The 16147-nt window shown below is 38.6% G+C and overlaps 1 long non-coding RNA gene across 1 annotated transcript in view; it reads right to left on the reverse strand.

Annotated features, from left to right (window-relative positions):
• Nucleotides 1-8268: 8268 nt before the first annotated feature.
• LOC138991441 (uncharacterized) overlaps nucleotides 8269-16147 on the reverse strand; it is a 38366-nt gene continuing 30487 nt past the window's right edge. Inside the window, exon 4 of the long non-coding RNA XR_011467385.1 lies at nucleotides 8269-9486. This is a non-coding gene — a long non-coding RNA (uncharacterized lncRNA). The remainder of the gene's footprint in view (nucleotides 9487-16147) is intronic.

The raw sequence follows: 16147 nt of genomic DNA on the forward strand, positions 1-16147 counted from the left end.
AACTCTGGCTATTCACACTTGGGTGTTTGACAGATATTTTTGTGAAAATGAGTCAAGTGAACTAAACAGTATTGTTGTCAATGATAAAGATTTTAAGCAAAAACTAGAGTTTTTGAAAACTCAGAACCTGAGAGCTTGGCATCCTCTTAATTGTTAAAGACTTTTCTGATGAGATTGATGATGATATTAGTGACCATGATGTTCTGATATTGTATATTGAATTTGGAAGATCCTTATAAGTTAGCAACCAGTGTTTTTCAAATGATCAGTACATATATTGAATTATGAAATAAAGCAAAAGAGAAGATCCATTCAAATTACAACGTAAAACAATGGATTTTAATGGATCAGAATACAAAAGTTACTAATATGACAAACTCCATATTGCAGTGGCCTTTAAAAAATGCAGGTTGCTAAGTTTTGGCATAGTATCAAAAAGAATATCCACAATTATCTGAAAGGACTATTAAAATACTCTGTTTCTTTCCAACTAAACCTGAGAGAGGTCAGATTCTCTTCAAGTGCTTCAACTAAACAGCACATTAAAATAGATGGAGTACAGAAGTAAATATGAGAACACGGCTATAATCAGATCAGTCAGACACTGAAGACATTTATGAAATGTAAAGCAATTCCACACTTCTCAGCAATGTTTTGTTTGGAAAATGTATTTTTCATAAAATATGTTATTTGTCAATACTTACCATGTTTGTTATTATTTAAAACACATTAAGAAATATTTTTCATGGCTGGCTGCATGAAATTAAAAGATGCTTGCTCCTTGGAAGAAAAGTTATGATCAACCTAGACAGCATATTAAAAGGCAGAGACATTACTTTGCCAACAAAGGTCCGTCTAATCAACGCTATGTTTTTTCCAGTAGTCACGTATGGATGTGAGAGTTGGACTATAAAGAAAGCTGAGCACTGAAGAATTGATGTTTTTGAACTGTGGTGTTAGGGAAGACTCTTGAGAGTCCCTGGACTGCAAGGAGATCCAACCAGTCCATCCCAAAGGAAATCAGTCCTGAATATTCATTGGAAGGACTGATGCTGAAGTTGAAACTCCAGTACTTTGGCCACCTGATGCGAAGTACTGACTCATTTGAAAAGATCCTGATGCTGAAAAAGATTGATTGCAGGAGGAGAAGGGGATGACAGGATGAAATGGTTGGATGGCATCACTGACTCAATGGACATGAGTTTGAGTAAACTCTGGGAGTTGGCAATGGACAGGGAGGCCTGGCATGCTGCAGTCCATGGGATCTCAAAGAGTCAGACATGGCTGAGCGACTAAACTGAACTAAACTGAAGAAATATTTTTAAATTACCTCATTTTTAATTTCTAACATTGTCTCTGTGTATACCCTACATAAACAAAAGTCTTTGGGTTTCTCAAAATTTTTTAAGAGTATAAAAGATTTCTGAGATCAAAATCTTAAAAAACTTGGTCTAGTATATTTGTTCTCCAGGTAACTTGTGTTTTTACTGCCTCCTTTTACTTTTTTTAATCCAAAGTAGAGAATTTTAGCAGTCTTTCAGATATGACTGTGAACACAAGGGAAGTAGTTTTTATTAAAGAATGTTTTAATGCCTCACTGAAGCATCTTTTTCTGCAGAAGCATAAAATCATCCTTTGGAACAGGGCCTTCCTCATCCTCCACTTTTGAACTAAACCTCAGATGAGTAAAGAATCTGACAGGATTGGCCTGTTTCTCTTATAACTTCCAAAAAAGAGATGATAGAAAAGCTAGAGCTGGACTTATATCTACAAATAGAAAGAGACTTAGAGAACTCAGTCCCATTCATTTGCTTTGTAAATACAGTATTCGAAGCCCAAAAGTGCTGTGTGACTCCTACAAAGATACACGACAGTTTGGCACATCGCAAACTAGAGCCCAGGTTCCTTGACACTGTGTCTCTTTCTATTGTAATTCATATTTGCAAAATGACTTTTAAAAAAATTGTGTTTTTGCTTTTCTACATTATGATGGGGTTGACCTTAATCTCATCTCAATTTGATGATTTCACCCTTCACATGATTTCTTGTGGGTAGGATACGACACAATTACTGGTAGTACAGCATACATTCCAGAGCTATTGTTAACTTGAAGTGATGAGTAAGTACAGGATGACCTTTGCTAATCAAATATAGAAACAGAAGACGCTCCTAGATTGTGGGAGTATTTACGCACATCTACATGCCTACAGGTCTGCACAAGCTTTGGGAGTCCCCATGAGTCCACATCAGTGCTTAACTCAAGGAACTTGTGGCTTGACTTAACTTTTCTGTGTCCTTCCTTATTTCTGCCCCATGACGTGGTTGAGACTAAAACGTATTTTCTCTACAGAAGCTATGTCACATGCAGAAAGCTATGTTCCATATTACATGTTTGGAAGTCATACAATCTTTATCACTGAGAATATTTAAGGTGCTGAAGAGCAAACTAATTTAATTAAAATAAGAATAATCACACCAACTGGATTTCTTCATAAATAGGTTTATTTTTGCTGTCTTGTGACCATATATTAAGCCCATAACTTGGAACAAATTCTCACAGAAGCATGCAATTGATCATAAAGTAAATAAACAAGAAAGTGTGAACAGAAATAAAGTATATATAAAGCCACAAATGAGGAAAAACAACTCAGAAGTGTATGTTCCAGTATTTATGAGGCCCTAGCAGCAGCCACAGAGAAGGCGATGGCACCCCACTCCAGTACTCTTGCCTGGAAAATCCCACGGATGGAGGAGCCTAGTAGGCTGCAGTCCATGGGGTCACTAAGAGTCAGACACGACTGAGTGACTTCCCTTTCACTTTTCACTTTCATGCATTGGAGAAGGAAATGGCAACCCACTCCAGTGTTCTTGCCTGGAGAATCCCAGGGACAGGGGAGCCTGATGGGCTTCCGTCTATGGGGTCACACAGAGTTGGACACGACTGAAGCGATTTAGCAGCAGCAGCAGCCATGCACACATGCAGCTGAATATAACCACCAAGGAATGGAGTATGCAGCACTATGTGATGTGAAGTTTAGACAACCACCTTTTTAGTTTTATTGGTCTGGACTATCCAATAGTTTAATTCAGAGACAGATTTGCTTTAAGAATCAAAAATACCAGTATCTGGTGTGTGTGTGGGTGAGGTGGTAGTGGGGTGTGTGGTATGTACACTAGAAAATAGCCAGCATGTCACCATATGGTCTCACAACTCAGTTATTTTGAAGAGTTGGGAAAAAAAATCTTGGAACATTCAGGTAGTCAAATGATCTTCTTACACTGCATCTGATAAATTACTTGATGCTATTGTGGGCTTAACCATATAAAAATAACTGGTGCCCCTCCTGCCTTTACTTGCCAACACACAAATACCCATAGAAACTCAATATTATCCTAGGATGAAAACCAACACATTTTCTCTAAGATTATTTGTATTACTTATATGGCCAAATTTTTTTTTTTTGATAAATATCCTTGGTTATTTTTAGTGATCGGCAAGCTCATTCTGTTCTCTGAAAGAATATTTTCTTCAGAGCTCTGCTATCTCTGTTCGATGGATTCCTCATACATTGGAAAGAGGCAATAACATTTTTTCCCCAAAGTAGAGTTTAATAAAGTTAGTATGTCTGGACTCTATTGTAAAGGTATCAATTATCCAAAAGATGAATGAGATTTTTTTTATAAGGCAGTCTCCTCTACAGCCAAAGATAGAATTATAGAAAGGCTTTGAGTATAAGTTGTTAATGTTTCTTTTAAAAATAAAAATTTTAAAGCCGTAAGAATCTTTTTTTTTAAATTCAATTTAATTTTTTTTTACTTTACTTGATGTATGGTTTTGCCATACATCAACATGCATCCACCACGGGTGTACACGTGTTCCCAATCCTGAACCCCCCTCCCACCTCCCTCCGCATACCATCCCTCTGGGTCATCCCAGTGCACCAGCCCCAAGCTTCCTGTATCCTGCATCGAACCTTGACTGGCTATCTTAATGAACACATTTTTTAATTATTTAGGACAAAGATGATAAATAGAAAAGCCTACTCTGATGATATGTTCTTTCCATGCTCATTTATCTGAACACCTCAGCAGAACTGCCAATAATTATATATGTCTATATTTAATATTAATTAAGATGTCTGACCTTTGGGCCAGAAAATGAAAAGAGCTGCTCCATTAGGCTGCTGCTTCAAAGGCTATGTTCTTTCAACCTATGATAGCATTGTTTTGGGTCTTTAAAACTCTCCAACACTTCAATAAACTTGAAGGTAAAAACAATGTTAAAATGAACTATAAAATTTTTATCCTTTGTCACTCACTCATTTGAGCATTTATTGTCCACTTACAGTGTGATAATTACTCTTTTAAGCATTGACATTGATATTTATTTATTGGCTGAGCTGCTAAGCAGGTGGGATCTTGGTTCCACAACCAGGGATCAAACCCAGATCCTGGCAGTGAAAGCCCTGAGTCCTAACCACTGGACCACCAGGGAATTCCCTGATACCTATATATGTATTTTTAAAAGGTATGGCCTCTGCCTTCGAGAGGCTTACAGTCCAGTAAAATTCAGAAGCCTCAGTGGCTAGGGAATTAGCTCCTCAGATGGCTTTGTCAGTGTCTGTGTGTGTGGTATTGTGAATTCTGCCTGGAATGTGTCTAGGGTCAGTTGGGAAGAGCAGGTTGAAGGAAGGTAAAGAGGACTGAACGAATGCATTTATTTCAGTTTTACAAGGTCTGGCCCTCACAATGGTCTCCCCACTGTCTTTGCCCTAAAGTTGGTTAGAAGAAGCCAAAAAGCAGGGAATAAAAGTACATTAAAAAAAATAGCTACAAGAAAGAAATGCATAGCATAATTGCAGGAAGAGGCATTGTCAGGGCACAATTTGAGAAAATATAATTTCAGTCCTGAAGTGATTGCCTTCAGAAGAGCAAGACAACCTACCCATTAAAGATCTTTGACATGAGAAAAACTGAAGTCCTCTGAGGAGAGTTGAATGGTATCTGATATTTTGATTTACTGTTTGAAAGCCGTTTTAACCATAGGAAACAGGTCCCAGAGTAGGCCTACCAAGGACTGGAGTATGACGATTACTAAATGGGAGAGTTGTGTGAATACTGGTCACTGATGTCATCTTGCTCTGAGCCCCTGCTGCATGGTAGCTTCCAGAACCTGGTGTATGTTTCTTCCTCCCAGCCCCCACCCTGGCCACCCCTTCCTTTGTCTTGTCAGTCATCCTTTATGCAATTGTTTAGGTAAAATGAGCTGCTTGGACACTCTCTCAAAGGATTCTGGATGTGGTAAGAACTCTGCTTGGATGATCGATCCTTATATGCTAAAATCCATATATGATTCATATATGATCAATCACATATATGCTAAAATCTTCGTGCAGTGACATCATAGGGCAAGAAACAGATAAACATGAAGATCCCCACTAAACTTCCAGTCCTTGCCTAAAATTAAGAGGATAGTGATAGCAGTGGTGGTGGCCAAGGAGAAGAGAAAATGGGAAACAATGTTTTAAAAAGAAGAAAACATTTCTTGGAGAACACATGTTTATTCAAGGGAAGCTCAGTTTTCAGTTTGGATTCCAAGCAAAAAATTTCTCATTCCCCTGATGATTATGGAATAATCCTCAACACTCTGCCCTCATACAGCATTGCAACACAGAAGCCGTGTTCTTAGGGGCCTGGGGAGTCTGTGATCTGGGATCCCCATCTGCTGGGCTTTGGGGAATACAGAACTCTTTGAAATGTGAATTTTGTGTGTGTAATGTATATTTTGTACTGAAAAGGTTTATAGCTTTTATTAACAGCTCAAGAGACTCTCTGACTCCAAAAAGTTTAAAGTCGCTGTTGCTTATGAAGCACTCTTCATCAAAAAATACAGATACAAAGCAAAGATTCATTACAGCTAAAGACTGTTGCAATACCCCCCAACTAGACATTTTCAGAATACAATTTCTACAGAAATGTCTGGATTAAGAGAAGCTGCTCACAAGGTGACTTTTAAACAATACATGAGCAACTCCTTAGATTCATGAGCTCCTAAGCAGGAATTATTCATAGTTACCCACCAGCAACACACATGAGGGGCTTCCCAGGTGGCGCAGTGGTAAAGAATCCACTTGCCAGTGCAGGAGATGCAAGAGATGTGCGCTTGATCCCTGGGTTGGGAAGATCCCCTGGAGAAGGACATGGCAGCCCACTCCAGTATTCTTGCCTGGAAAATTCCATGGACAGGGGAGCCTGGTGGGCTACAGTCCATGTGGTCACAAAGAGTTGGACACAACTTCTATCTGGGTGCTATTTCTCATTTATGTAAGGGACAAGAAAACCAGGTAAAATTCTACAAAATTCTTGCCCTAAATAATTATACCTAGAAAATATTTCTGTCATTTTAACCGAAAATATCATCCTTTGTATGCATGGCTGTTTTGTGGGAAATTACTTTCAATGAACTGGTTTAAAAATTAAAATATTAATGTGATATATTAAGGGAAAATATGTCAATATTTTAGTTGTGGATAGTATTATAGAAGTATAGTTTGTCACAGAAACTATCCACTTCCATCAAAATAGTCTAAGGAAACAGGTGTAGAATAGATTATATTCCATTTAAAACATTGCTTGCTTTATTGTTTTTAAATAGGCTTATGTGAAACTGTGCCTGCTGGGAAAAAAATGAAATCCGAATGATTCATACACCCAAAGGTCATTGATCTAAAAATATAGGTCCTGTGAAATGGATAAACATATTCTACTTAGTGGAAGTCATCGAGTGAGAGGATTTTAGAATCCTTCCAAACCATTTAAGTCTCTGAGGTTGTTAATTAATTTATTAGGAACAGAGAAGACAGCCACTGTCTAGGGCAGTGTGTCCATGGGGAGCAGAGCAGATGAAAAGTGATCCTACTGAGGGGGGACAGAGATCAAGGGGCTTCCCTTCTCACAGAAGGAAGGGAGAAGCATCTGTGCAAAGGCACGGGAGAGCCAAGCCTTGCTACCTGGGGTTCTCTGTGAAGGTGGACTTAGCAGGTGATCAGGAAATGCTGTGGATGATGTGCTGGGAGGATGCACTTTTGGAGCAGAAAACCAACTGGTGGAAGTAGGCCAGCATGTGTTGCCATCAGGACAGCAAACATGGTCTCTAATGGGAATGAGAGAGTTGAGTGTTCCTCCTGTAGATGCTTCTACAGTTATTATGGACAAGGATGCTGCTGCTGAAGGAACGGGGGCTTCTTGTGCGGAGGGAGGTAACAAGAATGTGCCAGTTTGTCTCTTAAAAATTTTTACTTTGTAACTGAGCCCTAAGCAGGAGATGTTCTCTGATAAATATCAGAGCAAATACTAGGTATGTATTTCAGAGTTTGGATGGCTGCCTTGCTGTGGACGCTAGCAGGGTAAATCTCTTTTACAGGGATGCTTCATTGTGAGAAAACTGTCTTTGGATAATACTGCTTATTGGTGAATAAGTACACATAATAACGTGGAGTTACTTCCTCAGGATTGGTTCCAAAACTCCTGCGGATACCAGAATACAAGACCTTTATGTAAAATGACCCCTGATATCCGGGGTTCCATATATGCGGATTCAACCAACCAAGGACTGTGAAAATGGAGGGCCGATAGTATATGTGTGGGTTTGCACACACACACTCGCGTACAAAGACCCACATGGAGATCTCACTTCACTGAGAAGTTTATTCACATTAAAATTGGGAAAATGACCTTCTCAAGTTCAAGCATGACCTGGTCCAGGGCTCAACACTAGTCTGACAAAAAATCCTATCATGTCATTGAAAAGATAACTGTGAAATATATATTTAAAATGTTATTATTTCTTTTGTAATAGAGTCTTTCCACAGGGTTGATATCTTAAGTCTATGAGGTAAATCTCCAATTAGTAGATGAGAATGTTATGTATTATAGTAACTAATTTTCCCAATGTCATACAGTTAGTAAACTGCAGGGTAGGAAATTTAATTCAAGTCTTCTGAATCTAATAGTTTACTATGAGTATAACAAAATATTGATTTAGTAAAGTTTTATTTTTATAAATTCAGCAATTTTTAAGTAAAATTTTATCATCTCAAGTTAATATAAGTAAACTTGTATTTAGGTATTTAAACTTATATATAGGTATTTAAAATTCACCTCATTTTCTTAGGCACATAGAACAAAGGAAAACAACTATTTTAAAATTGATTTTATTTAAATTCTAGCCAAAGTTTTCTTTGCAAGACATGTGAGGTCTATGAAATTGCAGATGCCCAAAATAGCTTTTCATTTATGAAGACATAAATATAAAATATTTACAGTCACAAGTGTATATGTTCTCTCATGTGTAATTGTGTTTATGAGTGTATGTTTCTGCTCCCTATGATACACTTAATCAGTCAATAGCACATCATCTCTGAGTTGTTAATATTACAGAACTTGTAATGAGTAGAATTCAAGAAATGCATTCTAACTGAGACTACCAGAGGATAATATCTGAAATACCTAATTAACAAATACAAATCTCTAAAATGCTCAGTAATAGGAAATTTGTCTTCAATGTTGAATTCTTTTAGTCTAAAAATGAGTCTAATTTAATTAGTTTTAGAATAAGCATCAGATCAGATCAGATCAGTCGCTCAGTCGTGTCCGACTCTTTGCGACCCCATGAATCGCAGCACGCCAGGCCTCCCTGTCCATCACCAACTCCCGGAGTTCACTGAGACTCACGTCCATCGAGTCAGTGATGCCATCCAGCCATCTCATCCTCTGTCGTCCCCTTCTCCTCCTGCCCCCAATCCCCTCCAGCATCAGAGTCTTTTCCAATGAGTCAACTCTTCGCATGAGGTGGCCAAAGTACTGGAGTTTCAGCTTTAGCATCATTCCTTCCAAAGAAATCCCAGGGCTGATCTCCTTCAGAATGGACTGGTTGGATCTCCTTGCAGTCCAAGGGACTCTCAAGAGTCTTCTCCAACACCACAGTTTAAAAGCATCAATTCTTCAGCACTCAGCCTTCTTCACAGTCCAACTCTCACATCCATACATGACCACAGGAAAAAACCATAGCCTTGACTAGACGAACCTTTGTTGGCAATGTAATGTCTCTGCTTTTGAATATGCTATCTAGGTTGATCATAACTTTCCTTCCAAGGAGTAAGTGTCTTTTACTTCCATGGCTGCAGTCACCATCTGCAGTGATTTTTGAGCCCAGAAAAATAAAGTCTGACACTGTTTCCACTGTTTCCCCATCTATTTCCCATGAAGTGATGGGACCGGATGCCATGATCTTCGTTTTCTGAACGTTGAGCTTTAAGCCAACATTTTCACTCTCCTCTTTTACTTTCATCAAGAGGCTTTTGAGTTCCTCTTCACTTTCTGCCATAAGGGTGGTGTCATCTGCATATCTGAGGTTATCGATATTTCTCCCGGCAATCTTGATTCCAGCTTGTGTTTCTTCCAGTCCAGCGTTTCTCATGATGTACTCTGCATATAAAAATAAGCATAGAGATAACTTTGAATGTATTAAAGGAAACATTGCTTACATAATCATTGCTGTGAGTGGACTCCTTCAAGGTATACAGTCAATGGGAAAAGTGGACAAGTAAACCTGAATCTACTTATCTTTTGGTTCAGTGCTCTGTGAAGAGCCTTGGCAGCATGGGGGAAAGACATTCACACCCAATCAGCTGTCATGAAAAGTTGTCTGATCTGGGTTGTGAAGTTGAGGGTTTCCTTCCTAGAGGAAAGAAGAAGGAGGGAAAAAGCTGTGACTGAGGCAGAGGGAAATATCATAGCTATCATGAAGGCATCATGGAGCCTGGTGAGTCTGGGGAAAACAAGTTGGTTATGGTCATATCATCGGTTGATCAATGAGGAGGAGCAGATGCTAGGTGATGTGGAAAGTAGACAGATCTAGTGTGCTAGGAGAAGGAATTTGAATTTATTTTCTATTTATGGGGAAGTAAGACAAAAGCTGATAATTCTCATCCAAAATCTCTTTCTTTTGGGGTCATTCCCTCTCTCAGAACAGAGTGAGGCCATGTGACTGAGTTCTAGTGAATGGAAAGAGCAGAGATGGATGTCTGTCCTCTGGATGTGTCCAATCTCTCTTCTTGTAGAAGTGTTGGACATTATGTGTTGAAGGTGTGAAGACCTCTGTCAGCCTAATTGCTATCATTAGCACTTGATCTAAGCTATTATGTTACCAGTGCTTGGTCACTACAATGAGTTCTAGATATTACAGAAGTTTGGACAACCCTAAATAAACTGAGTACACTGGAATATTTCAATTTTGGAACTATAACTTTGGCCGCAAGGGGAGGGAATCATTTAGGAGACTACTATAATAGACTTGAGAACCTGGACTCAAAAAGACAAAGTGTTTATCTGATGGACAAAAAGTTTCCCACCCCAGCTGCTATCTCTTCCACCTGTCCCTTCCTCCTTCACTTCTTTTTAAATCTGGGAGATATGATGATATATAAATGCCACACAAAAAGTCAATGGCAGTTAAGATAAATGGAAAACTCACAAACTCAAGATCTTTAGCAGGTAAATTTGTAAGAGCTTGTGATCGATTTGATACGGTAGATGAATTACACAAAGACAGCTAGAATGAGGGTTTCCCTGGTGGTCCAGTGGTTAAAAACCTGTCTGCCAATGCAGGGGACATGGGTTTGATCCCTGGTCTGGGAAGATCTCACATGCCTCAGGGCAACTAAATTCATGCTCTGCAACAAGAGAAGCTACTGCAATGAGAGGCCTGTGCACCTCAGTGAAGAGTAGCCCCTGTTCACTGTGGGTAGAGAAAGCCCAAGTGAAGCAATGAAGACCCAGAGTAGTCAAAAATAAATAAATGAAAGAAAGAAAGAAAGAAATCTATATGACCCACAAGTATAGCTCATGTAAGTGATTAGATACCATGTAGGAAATTTAGAAAAGGAACATGACTAAGGAACAGTAAATAAATATTAAGCACATTGACTTTGATTTGGCTGTAAACCACTGAATAACTGAGGAAGACATGTCTAAAAGGTAAGTCAGTTTGGAGTTTAGCCAAGAGGTCTGGGCTGTTGGTAACTTTGCATGGTCACGTTTGTGTGAAGCAATGAAAACTGGGTGAGGGAATGGCACAAGCCCTCGAGCTGGTGATGGGAAATTTTGATTTAAAGATGGACAGAAGGAAAACAGATGCCCTCAGGGAGTAAAAGGAGTGGTCAGAGGGATGGGATAAAAAACAAAATAGCAGGGGATGAATCACCAAATCTAAAGCAAAAGAGCATTTCAAGTTCCAAAATTCCAAAAGCAATTCGGATAAGGACAAAAAATAGTTCATTAGATAATGCATCAAGAAGGTCATTGTTGACTTTACAAAGAGCAGTTGGCAAGAAATGCTGGTGACAGAAGTCTGATCCCAGTAGACTAGGCCACGGCTGGATGAAGGACAGCACAGGACAGACAGCGCCCCCCTCCCCCCGAAAAGCTGATGACTGGATGATAACCATAGAGGGAGGTCAAGTCAAGACAGAGATTAGTGTTTTTTCACTTTGAATGGAGAAGCCTTTATCATATTTACACTGCAAAAGATAAGAACAGTTTTGCAGATCTGGAAGGAGAGATGACACATGATTGAAGTCTCTAAGGCCAGGCCGGAGAAAGTATGTAGCTTTGACTTGGGCGGAAGTGTTCCTTCTCCATCTACTGAGGGGAGGAAAAGTAAGAACTGAAGTTTATGCACATTATGTAGCAAGACTTTCAAGAGGGGCCTCATTTGAAGGTATCTCTGGGATAAAATAAAATGAATAAAGTGAAAATTAAATGATACAGAAAAGGAAACTGTGAGAGAGAAGTGATGGGGTGGTAGGTCTGGACATTCTGGTCATAATTTGAGAGAACATTCTGGTCATAATTTGAAAGAAAGCACACTGGCAAGGGCATAATGGAATTTGCTGGGTTGCCCTGAGGACTCCGATGCGGCTGGACACCATGGCTTTGTAAGGGCACCTACTCTTGTGTGATTTTCTCCAGGCAGCAGGATAGCTGGAGACATACTACTGAACACCCAAGGTAATAGTTTCAATCCAGAGTGAGGTTTCCAGGGCTTTTTAGATGAATAAACAAGGCAGCAGAAGAGGCAAGTAATGGTGAGTGGAATCTCTGCTAAAATGTCGTGTCCAACTCTTTGCCACCCCACTGACTATAGCCTGCAAGCCCCCTCTGTTCAAGGGATTTCTCAGGCAAGAATACTGGAATGGGCTGCCATTTCTTTCTCTAGGGGACTTTCCTAACCCAGGGACCGAATCTGCATCTTCTGTGTCTCCTGCATTGGCAGACAAATTCTTTACCACTGGAAAGCCTTGTAGTTTATAATGTTGGCTAGTAATTTGCTTTAGATTGTGTTACACATAGTGTGGACATAATGGGTTGGCACACAGTGTGGAAATGCAGTACCAGAGGGACAAAATAAAAGCTTGTTTTAATCACTGACTTTTAGTCCATAAAATTTTATTTGAAGCATAAAGGATTTGCCAATGTATTTTATTGCAGCAGTCTTTAAGTGGGCATTTGGTACTGCCCTAAACTCAGAGTTATGTGTCTAACAACTTCTCCAAAGATGACAGTAATTCCATCCTGATGTGCTGGTTTGCCTTCCTATAAAAACAGCCTAAGTTCCTGAACTTGAAATGGTGATAACATATTTTTGCTTTTCACATGTCATGGGTTTTATTTAGCTTCATCTTGCTCTCAGGAAAGGACAGAGTACCCAAGGGAATACATATCTTTTTGAAAAATTTTCTCTTGGCTTTCTTAGCTGACCTACTGCTCATGATGCAAAATCATTCTATCTGATATAAAATTGTCAGAGTGTAAAATGTCATGATAGAAAGGAGCATGGTGCTAAATTTAAACTGGAAAAGGACTTTATCATCGAAGAGAGATTCTATTTTGTGCTCTTAGTAATAATGGGGAGTGACACGTCTTTGCCACTAGCTGGCTTTTCTGTGTTGCTTCTGTTGCCAATAGCCACACTGCTCTATGGTGATCTTAATGGATGGTGACACATATTGTTGATTATGTTGACATAAATTCTTCTAACGCCCCTTCTTTATGAATAGAAGATGGGGTGGGGATGTTTCTTGTTGTTTTAACTATGTGCCAAACCAAATATCACTTATATTCTTAATGATTTATGTTAGAGTCTATTCACTTGCATGGTATGACTGTTTAGTGTTTCGTGTGTTTATAAATCTCTTAGTTGGATATACCTATGTGTATATGTACATCGGTTTGTGTTCTTTGCAGCTAAAGTCCTAACATTAACTAATTATTTACCACAGTCAATAAAAATAACTGAGCAGTTATTGAGCACTGCTGGACCAGTTGCATCACTAAGTCAGATGCATACGATAGAAACACATTTAAACTTTATTGACATGGAAGCTAAGGCTCGGTCACCTCTCAAAGTAGGTATATTAGGTTCAGAGCTGACCCTAAAATCCACGTTTTAAACATGTACTCAATTATTCTTCTTAAATTGTTCTCAAACTAGCTGGTAGGATTGACTGCAGATAATTGAGCAAAGAAAATGACTCCCTTTCCCCAAGTTGTATATATTTGAATTTTGTAATCTGTGATATTAGGTAACAAAACTTGGTTAACACTTGCCTGCACCAAATTATACAGTTAACCTTGCCTTGGGGAAAATAGCTGTAAGTGCAAGTATAATTTAAAGCTATGTTCTTCTCATTTTTATTTACTTATTATTTCTTGTTGGCTGCCCTGGGTCTTGGTTGCTGCGTGAGGACTTTCTTTATTGCAGCGAGCGGGGTCCGCTCCCTAGTTGTGGTATGTGGTCTTCTCACCGTGGGGCTTCCTTGTTGCAGAGCCCAGCCTCCGTAGCCATGGTGCCTGGCCTTAGTCGCCCTGTTGCATGTGGAGTCTTCCAGATCAGGAATCAAAACTATGTTCTCTGCATTGGCAGGTGGATTCTTTACTACTGGACCGCCAAGGAAGTCCTCTCATTTTTAAATAGATTATTTAATTTAGTTATATGCATCATCTTCATTTGCCTTTTATTTATGATGCATGGTCAAAGATTAAAGAATTTACATGAGAATCAAAAGTCAACAATAATTTAATATTGTCTAGTCAGTTTAACTGTTATGTTGAAGGCTATTGTGTGGGGTTTTAAGATCTTCAAGAGAAGTTACTTTCTAAAAGGGAAATAACGGTAAGAGATAATGCCTACGCTATCAGGTTGATAAAGGGAAATGTTCCCCAGTATACTATGATTTTAAACTATATACTAATTAAGATTTGGAAATGTAGAAAAATAAGGTGATTTAGTTTATAGCCTTCTGACTGGAATGTCTAGGGACATCAGTCAGAAACAATGTTCTGCAAAAAAGAAGAAAAACACTTTTTTCATATGAGGCACTGGACATGTTTGGGTTTTGTTGTTGATTTCATAATCTCAAAGTTCTGTGAACAAGATATTATTGCTCCCATTTTAGGTGAGGAAATTGAGGTTTGAAAAGATTTTGTTCAAGATTACAGAGCAATAACATAATTTGACTCTAAGGTCATGTTTTCAATCCCATGTCCATGCTACCTTCCATGGATTATATAAAAATTAAAAAAAAAACATTTATTGAAATATAGTTGACTTACAATGTTATGTTAGTTTCCAGTGCATAGCAAAGTGATTCCATTATACATATATATATATATATTTATTATTTTTCAGTCTTTTCTTCCATGTAAGTTATTATAGAATATTGAATAGAGTTTCCTGTGCTATTCAATAGGTCCCTGTCATTTATTTATTTTACATACAGTAGTTAGTGTATGTATGTTACTCCCAAGCTCCTAATTTTATCCTAAAATTTACCTTGTTATCATGGATTTGAGAAGTCATGAAAGAGCTTTGATTACCAAGCTCATCAAAATCTATATCAGTAAGGATTTTTATTGTGCTTTCAGAGCTGTCCATCAAAAAGTGTTTTAGTTTGTTTAGTAGTCGTACCCTTGTCACCTTAAAAGTGTTTGCATATATTTTGATGAACCTGATAAAAATTGCTCTTTCATAATTCCATGGTAACAAAGTAATTTTTGATAATTTCATTATCTACTCTCCTTATTAGATGAAGGATGCATGAATCATTTATAAGAGTAAGAATTGGGACTGGATTTATCTAACAATGTTTTATGAATGTGGATCAAACACGTTGGTTTTTCTTTGCCTATTGCCCCTTTGTTAGACAACAATATGTTTCTTTACCGCAAAGCTAAACACCACCTTCTAAACCACCGTGACCATCAAGGATCGCACTGCCCTGTAAGGCTAACTTGCACTGGTCCTTCGACCTTTAACTTCTCTGTCTTTTTAACTCAACGGGTCACATAAATAAATATTGAAAATAGGTTATCATTCATTTTTGTTGGTCAAAAACCAGCTTGAAGGTGTGTGAGAAAGAAGAGTGTGGAGAATTATGCTTGAAGTCAGAGGAACAGGAATCAAACTGTGCCGGACGTGGGTCTCTTCAGATTCAGTTATTTTAGTCATCAGCTCCTCTGAACCAGAATGTCCCAGGACACTGTGAGAAGTTCTTGCTTCTCCACCTAAACGTGTTATTATAGGAACTGAGTATCCTTTAAAAATTGTCATTGAATTTCCTGTTGAAAGTTGACAAATTCCATAAAAAGTATTAAATGCTCTTGCTTATCAAAGTGCCCATTCCTCTGCTAGACAAAATAAGTCTCCAACTCAAATAAAGTTTGAGATGACATTGAAGAGAACTTTTCTAAAATGACCTTAATGATGTGTGGCATTGATTTACTTTCATTCTCCAATTATAAATAAATTGCAAATTTTTTCTCGATAATGGAAGGAAAATAGTAAAGAAAAACAACTGAGTTATACATGCTGGTCCATTTTTATTTCATTTAAGCTGCTGCTGCTAAGTCACTTTAGTTGTGTCTGACTCTGTGCGACCCCATAGATGGCAGCCCACCAAGCTTCCCCGTCCCTGGGATTCTCCAGGCAAGAATACTGGAATGGGTCGCCATTTCCTTTTCCAATGCATGAAAGTGAAAAGTGAAAGTGAAGTCGCTCAGTCGTGTCCGACTCTTATCTACCCCATGG

This window comes from Bos mutus, chromosome 17 (genome assembly GCF_027580195.1).
Source record: "Bos mutus isolate GX-2022 chromosome 17, NWIPB_WYAK_1.1, whole genome shotgun sequence".
Classification (NCBI taxonomy): domain Eukaryota; kingdom Metazoa; phylum Chordata; class Mammalia; order Artiodactyla; family Bovidae; genus Bos; species Bos mutus.